Source organism: Eriocheir sinensis, chromosome 41 (assembly GCF_024679095.1).
Source record: "Eriocheir sinensis breed Jianghai 21 chromosome 41, ASM2467909v1, whole genome shotgun sequence".
Taxonomy (NCBI): domain Eukaryota; kingdom Metazoa; phylum Arthropoda; class Malacostraca; order Decapoda; family Varunidae; genus Eriocheir; species Eriocheir sinensis.
In genome coordinates this window covers 341,312-349,482 of record NC_066549.1, presented here as the reverse complement: position 1 = coordinate 349,482, position 8,171 = coordinate 341,312, and the positions used below count along the sequence as shown (strand labels likewise).

Genomic DNA, 8,171 nt, shown 5'->3' with positions numbered 1-8,171 from the left:
TTGATAATATTGTTATTTCAAACCCTTATGAAAATTACGAGATTCTCATCCTCTTTACATCGGAAAAGAGACGACTACGACGAGATTCAATGGAGGTGGCCTATTCAGCGGCCTGAATGAGTTCAGTGCCGTCAATTATTCCGATTCTATATTCTTCCTGCAAACTAATTAAAAAAAAAAGATTGCAAAGTTATTTACACAGACATTGGCAGGAACTTGATCTCGAATCTCATGTCATTGAAATATATTTCTTGCATATAGTGTCAAAGCGAAAACCATCTCTTTCATTGAAAATCATATCAGTCGCTACTTCGCTGCAACATAAAAGGAGTGAATGTGATTTCGCTGTATCTACATCCAGAGAGTACAAAAATATGTTCTTCAGGTCACTGGGCTGCTTGAAGAATAGAGTTAAGTACTAAAGCAGGTATCCTAACGGCATGCGAAAGGATTTTAACTGATTCCCCTTACATTGAATTCAGCAAAGGTTAAATCGGCTCAAAATCAATTTATTCTCTTTTTGATAACGAAATCTTGAAAATGGAGACCCAAACCCCAAACTTGACTAATCACAAAATTTGACTAAAGTGAGGAGTTTATAAAAAAAGGATGCAAAAGGAGAAACTCAGAGATAGATAGATTCAACTAACACGGGAAGTGAAAAGTGTTATAAGGAATGCAAACTAATATTATGAAATCAGAATAGCAAGGTAAGCGAAAAATGGCCCCAAGTTTCTTTTTCATTCAGTTATACAGAATACAATCATGGGATAAATTTGGACCATGGATATAAGTCAACGAATGACGGACCACTCGCAAACAAAGTTACTAGCATAACGTTGAATGATTACTTCTTGTCAGGGTTTACTCAGGAAGATTTGTCGTCATTACCTGAAGCCGGTCAGTTCATAGGCAGGGAAGAAGAAATACCATATAATATATATTATAAATAGAGGCAGTTATGAAAGGGATGGATAAACTTAAGAAAATTACGTCACCTGGACCAGATGATGTTCTCCTGCGTGCTTTAAATGAAGCTAATTACAGTTTCTGAACCACTGACGATAACTGTAGGACGTCTCTCGACATCAGAGTAGTATTGGCAATATGGAAAAAGGATAATGTGCCGATATTTGTGAAGGGGAATAACTCAGTGTTGTCTAATTACATCTAATTAAATTGTCGTCGGTTTTGGGAATATTGTTATAATTTATTATAACTAAATATATTAAAGACCATCTAGAAAAACAACGTAATCAATGGCTCCCGACATAAGATAAGATAGGATAAGATAAGATAACATTTATTGTCCAATTGTATACAAATACAGTCAGAAATTTTTCTTGGGTGGTCAAAGAGTAAGTTAAAAGAAGAAAGCACAGTTTTACTCGAGGACATAGCAATAAAAATAAAAAGATTTCAATCTAAAAGTATTAAGAACCAAATCTAAAAAGATACAAAGCAATCTAAAAACAATAAAAAGTAGTAAAGAAACAAAAACAATACAGGTATTAAAAAAAGAGAAAAAAAAAATCCCAGTAATCAACATCTAATAATCATCTGGTGGTCACTGCTTTCTATTTCCGTAATGATACATAATGGTTTTAAAACTTTATACTTTTTGGTATAAATGAGTCCATCTCTCTTGTAATTATAGAGAGTAACAGCCTCCCGCCAGACCTCGAAAAAGTATAGTTTGCATATAGGGGATGATTCACATCATTCACTATTTTATCAGCTTGCTTCATTACAATAGAGTTTTATACATGTCCTAAAGTGACATACATTAAGTACCCGTTTTACTTTTTTTTCTTTCTTTTTACGTCTTGGCCTATTGCGCCGGTAGGCTTCTTCCCGGTGGATCGTGATGGTCGGTCCAAGGCATGCCTGATGGTCGACCCAGCCCGTTCTGGCGCAGGCGAGTGTTTATAGTGGCGCCATCTTGCATTGGCTCATGCTGCCCTCCCGGAGCTCATCTTTAATCCTAGAATCTGAGTCCGGGTTGATAGATGGTCTTCTGAACAGCATGTGGGTAGTTTTAAGCCACTCGGCGGCGGCTGAAAAATCCCAGCTTGGTGGCACCGGTCGGGGATTGAACTCGCGTCCTCCTGAACGCGGGGCCGTCTCGCTATCTGTTCAGCCACCGCCTCCCCACTTGCCGACTTAACAATTTTGTTCAGTTTGTTTTTATTTTTCTTGGTCAAAAGGGCATACCAAATAATATTTGAAACTGATGGGAGACTCTATCACAGATTTATAAAACATTGTAATAACATAATCATTATCCACATGCAAATTCCTCAGAACACGAAGACAATGAAAACCTTGATTACATTTCTTGTAGACCAGCTGATTATTCTCAGAACGCGTGGGACAGCGAAAGGATACATAGAGTCCGGGTAAACTAGTCTAAATTTTATTAGGGTCGAGTTGCTATTGACGTCCCAGAAGGATCCGTTTTGGGTCCATTATTATCTATTACATAATAAGTGATCTCAACTGTTGTATAACTAGTGACATTAGGAAGTTTAGACAACACCAGTGCAACAGTAGAAACTGAATGGTTTGTATGCTTATGCCAATAAATAGATGGTGCAGCTCAACATGAACAAACAAATACAACCTCTTAAGTATAAGAAAAGAATAACCCCTAAGTAATTACATAATAAAAACAAAACAGTTCTTGATCACTAGCTGAGTAAGGGATTTGGGTTTGTGTGTGGGCTTTGACCTTCAACCCCAAAATCACTGTATGATCACCAGAAACCACAAAAAGACATATGCGAGCACGAAAAAACGGGCATGAGTTGGATAAAGTTAGGTTCAGGGAGGAAATAAATGGCAACTGGTTCACGAGCAGGGCGGCTAATGAGTGGAATAGACTGAGCAGATAATGTAGTTGAAGTTTTTGAGGTTGTGGTAGTTGAGCTTTGAAACTGTATATGAACGTTAGATATATTTATCGAAGGTAAGGTAATGTGGTAAATAATCCACTCTCTGGCCTCTTGTATTCTCCCTATATCGTTGTGTATCTTTGTGTATGGTGTGATAAATTTAAGAAGTTTACGGAACGTTTACATCGAAATTGTAAAGAATAAACTTATAAAAAAAACTAATATAAATGTTTAGGAGAGGCATATAAGCTGCAGTGAATGAAATATACTGATTATGACAGTGCTATTAATGAGGATTATTAATAATATCATCATTAATATACTATTCTAGTTACAATTATGATTATTTTATATCATCATAATTTTTGGTACTCTTATTCATTAATATTATATTACATTATATTATTATATTTTATTATATTATATTATAGAAAATTACCGATTTTCACAATACCAAATAGGTTGATCATACATAGATGGTTGTGGTATTACTATTGATGCTGTTGCTGGTTTTGTTATTGCTGGTTAATGTTCGTCCTTTACTAGTTTTACTGTATCTGCAAATGTCTGCCAGTCATAAGAGTAATGCTCATGGTCGTGATTGCCTGTTTTTTTCTTTTTCTTGCTAAATTATCTCTTTTCGTTATTCGTACCATGCCACTTTTCAGTCAGTCCTCAGTCGTCCAGAACTGGTGGAAAATGACGACATACATGACCACGAACCGTAGGATCTGTGGGATGAAATATAATTTGTTAGTACGTAGTGTTGCGGCAACACATTGAATTTTATTTTATTATTATGACTTTTTTTTTTTGCAATTCATAAAAATATGTGCAGTGAAAGCACGGAATTAGGCGTTACTGAACTTTGGAAAGTACTGAATCGACAATTATTCCGATGTTTCAAGAATACGATGGTTATGAGTGTATCGCTGCTGTAGGTACCAGTGGGAGAGACAGATCTCCTGTCACAATATTAGCTTAACCCTATTGAGATTTATAGTTAGGACTCTTAATTACTGTTTGGTGTTCGGTAACGCTCAGAGCAATGTAATATAAAACCTCTTTTCTTGAGTTAATTATATTTGATTGATCAAGATTGATTGATTGTACTAGAATCATGGCGCCGCAACTGCACCGGTCATATGGCGCCGAATAAAATAACCTCGCATAAAATCATAAAAAGTTAAACATAAGTGCATAATAGAAATTTTAAAAACAATATAAAAGCAACCACCATTTGCTGTAAACCTACAGCATATCGAGGATACCAGCCTCCTGGTGGTAGTCTATGACCTCATGCCCCGGGGAGAATGCCTTCTCCCCAAGCACCAGAGAGAGAGAGAGAGAGAGAGAGAGAGAGAGAGAGAGAGAGAGAGAGAGAGAGAGAGAGAGAGAGAGAGAGAGAGAGAGAGAGAGAGAGAGAGAGAGAGAGAGAGAGAGAGAGAGAGAGAGAGAGAGAGAGAGAGAGAGAGAGAGAGAGAAACTCCCATCTCCACACTGACACCGGGAGAGGTATCGCTCTCGCTGGTCCCTAAGACTGGGGCAAGTGCCGAACAGTCAGGGGGACTAAGCAGTCATCACGGTACGGCTGAACTCCCCGGGACATGAGGAAGCCACCCTAAGGCGGGCCAGGACAGTCCCTTTCTTACGACTCCTGATATGGGAATACGAAAGGAGGCAGTTCAAGGGCACACAAAAAAAGAAAACAATAATAAAAAAGAGGCCCGCTACTCGCTGCTCCTAAAAAAGAAACAAAAGAGGTGGCCGAAAGCAAGGTCAAATACGAGAGGAGAGATGTCCTGATATCCTCCTCTTGAAAGAGTTCAAGTCGTAGGCAGGAGGAAATACAGATGAAGGAAGATTGTTCCAGAGTTTACCAGCGTGAGGGATGAAAGAGTGAAGATGCTGGTTAACTCTTGCATAAGGGGTTTGGACAGTATAGGGATGAGCATGAGTAGAAAGTCGAATGCAGCGGGGCCGCGGGAGGGGGGGAGGCATGCAGTTAGCAAGTTCAGAAGAGCAGTCAGCGTGGAAATATCGATAGAAGATAGAAAGAGAGGCAACATGGTGGCGGAATTTAAGAGGTAGAAGACTATCAGTATGAGGAGGAGAGCTGATGAGACGAAGAGCCTTAGCCTCCACTCTGTCCAGAAGAGCTGTGTGAGTGGAGCCCCCCCATACATGAGATGCATACTCCATACGAGGGCGGACAAGGCCCCTGTATATGGACAGCAACTGTGCGGGGGAGAAGAACTGGCGGAGACGGTACAGAACGCCCAGCCTCGAGGAAGCTGATTTAGTATATATATATATATATATATATATATATATATATATATATATATATATATATATATATATATATATATATATATATATGTGTGTGTGTGTGTGTGTGTGTGTGTGTGTGTGTGTGTGTGTATGAGGAAAAATATTTTTTTTAATTATTTAAATGGAAATTCTGTTTGGAAATTTACTAATGAAGGAATATTATTTTAGAGGCAACAAGGCGTTTTGCTGCACGTGCTCCAACAGATAATTTTACTTACCTCGACAAGATTCTCATTTCTTACGGTGAAAATGTGCGCCATGTTGAAGCCCGGATATCTTTGAGCCATGTCCAGCACATGTCCCAGCTGTGGGGAGAGTAGGTTCCATATTTAGAAGTTAGTTACGAACGGCTTTGAATACACCTTGAGGAAGCTAATTGGGAATTACATGAGGGCCTGCTGATCTCGAAGGACCTGGAGGCTGGATGGAACGCACAGTCCGGAGAAGCCATGTCGATATGACTTACTATCATTTAGTTAATGGGTAATAGTTGAGGGGCTAGAGAACAAATCACTTACCATACATTAAAGAATTCATATAATTATCCTAAGTGCAGGCTTAAAGACGAGAAAGGGTTAATGAAGGGAGTTTCTACGAATATAGAAAATGGCGAAACCAGTGTGAAGTGTATTGAATTAGCCAGATTGCTAAAAACACCAGCGTAGCTAAAAGGAACTTGATATTATGATAGCTAAATAGGCTAAGAGTATCAGACGGTATAAGATGTATAGGATAAAAAAAAATATACAGGGAGAGAATGGTTCCTATGAAAGCAGACACGGGTGAGTTCATTGTCAATGTAAATATTAGTTGATTGATTGACTGATATTTATTGCCATTATAGAAAATCATACCATAAGGTGCGTATTACATATCCATTATAAATGGCCTAGTCTGCAGAGCCATAGATGGCTCCTTAGTAGACATAATGAACACATCTCGGCATTCTGACGATACAAGAAAATATATTCTGATATTCATGGTATTAAATAGCCACAGAGGTTAGCAAAACTTTATATACCAACATACATATACAAACACATACACCCGTACAAACACATCCATATACTAAGGTGACCAGATTTCTGAGACAAAATCCGGGGACATTTTCGGTTCAGAGGCGTAAAAACTTTCAAAACATGTAGTGTTTTTGTCATTAAAAAACTAAAACGGGGACACTGCCCTTACCATTCATATAAAGCAGCATTCAAAAGTTTCTCTCACCATATTTATCCTAAATTGCAAAGGAACTGAATAAAAATTCAATTGATTAATAATTTGTATGTTCTTGGAAGGCAGTCTCGCAAATTATGCCGTGCAAAGCTGTTTATCATTTCCTTAGCTATATACACTGTACACTGTACAGTGCGAGTAGTACGGTGCGCAACTATACGTATAGTGAAAAACCGTGTGAAAACCGGGGACATTTCCGGGGACAGCAGTAGCCGGGGACAGGTCGCTGAAAACGGGGACTGTCCCCGTAAACCGGGGACATCTGGTCACCCTACCATATACATACATACATACATACATACATACATACATACAGATTGTTACGTCCCCAGTGTCGCCACTGGGTGGTCAGGAGGTTTTGGAAAAAAGTTACAATAAAATAAAACAAAGACAAAAATAAAACTGGGTGGGGATGGCCTCAAAACACTAGGTTCTTTTACCCCTAATCGAACAACAACAACAAAAAAGAGAATAATTTAAATAATGGTTGAACGGAAAGGCATGGTATAAATAGTCGTAGTAGTATTTAGGGCAGTAGCAACGCACAAGCAATAACAGTTGAACCAATAGCCTAGCCATCGGTGAGCATCCGTAAATCAGGAATGCCTTTGCAACGGTCGGTCTGTAACATCAGTAAGAAAAGTCGTTTTACCACTTCTGGGCTGTGGGGTATTTCAGTCAAGTTCAGTTTTAGAGATAATTTGAGAATAATTACCTGAAGTTTGACGTGGATGTCGTCAACATACGCCTGACGCAGTATGATGGAGCACGACAGCTTCTCCATCTGTGGTACGACACACGCTGTATTAGGAAAAAATCTCCACTGTTTTAGAAGAGATACACCCGTTCTTCAAGAAACTTTTTTTTTTTTTTTTTTTAGAGCTAAGGAGACAATTCAAGGGCGTAAAGAAAAAAAAAAAGCCCGCTACTTACTGCTCCTGAACAGAGGTCAAAGGAGTGTCCAAAAAGATAGGTCAATTTCGGGAGGAGAGGTGTCCTGATACCCTCCTCTTGAAAGAGTTTAAGTCGTAGGCACAAAGAAATACAGATGAAGAAAGATTGTTCCAGAGTTTACCAGTGTGAGGGATGAAAGGGTGAAGATGCTGGTTTGCTCTTGCATAAGGGGTTTGGACAGTATAGGGATGAGCATGAGTAGAAAGTCGTGTGCAGCGGGGCCGCGGGAGGGGAGGAGGCATGCAGTTAGCAAGTTCAGAAGAGCAGTCAGCATGAAAATATCGATAGAAGATAGAAAGAGAGGCAACATGGCGGCGGAATTTGAAAGGTAGAAGACAATCAGTATGAGGAGGAGAGCTGATGAGACGAAGAGCCTTTGACTCCACTCTGTCAAGGAGAACTGTGTGAGTGGACTCCCCCACACATGAGATGCATACTCCATACGAGGGCGGACAAGGCCCCTGTAAATGGATAGTAACTGTGCAGGGGAGAAGAACTGACGGAGACGGTACAGAACGCCCAGCCTCGAGGAAGCTGATTTAGTAAGGTTACAAGTCAACAACAACAACAACAACACACACACACACACACTCACACACACACACACACACACAGCAGCCGTCAAGCAGACAATACGCACGGCCCCTCGCTCCCAATCGCCCAGGATAGCCCAGACAAAGGATTATTTTGCCTATTTTGGTTTGGTTTTAAGGGGCCTGAGCCATAATGATGGTGTCTTCTCTCCAATATAGGGTG

The 8,171-nt window shown here is 39.5% G+C and overlaps 1 long non-coding RNA gene across 1 annotated transcript; it reads right to left on the bottom strand.

The window, feature by feature from the left end:
• Nucleotides 1-3,233: 3,233 nt before the first annotated feature.
• On the bottom strand, nucleotides 3,234-7,316 carry LOC127009468 (uncharacterized). The gene is made up of 3 exons (XR_007762002.1): nucleotides 7,177-7,316; nucleotides 5,447-5,533; nucleotides 3,234-3,625 (listed from the first exon to the last, which is right to left on the bottom strand). It is a non-coding gene; the product is annotated as an uncharacterized LOC127009468 (long non-coding RNA).
• Between the last annotated feature and the right edge of the window lie 855 nt (nucleotides 7,317-8,171).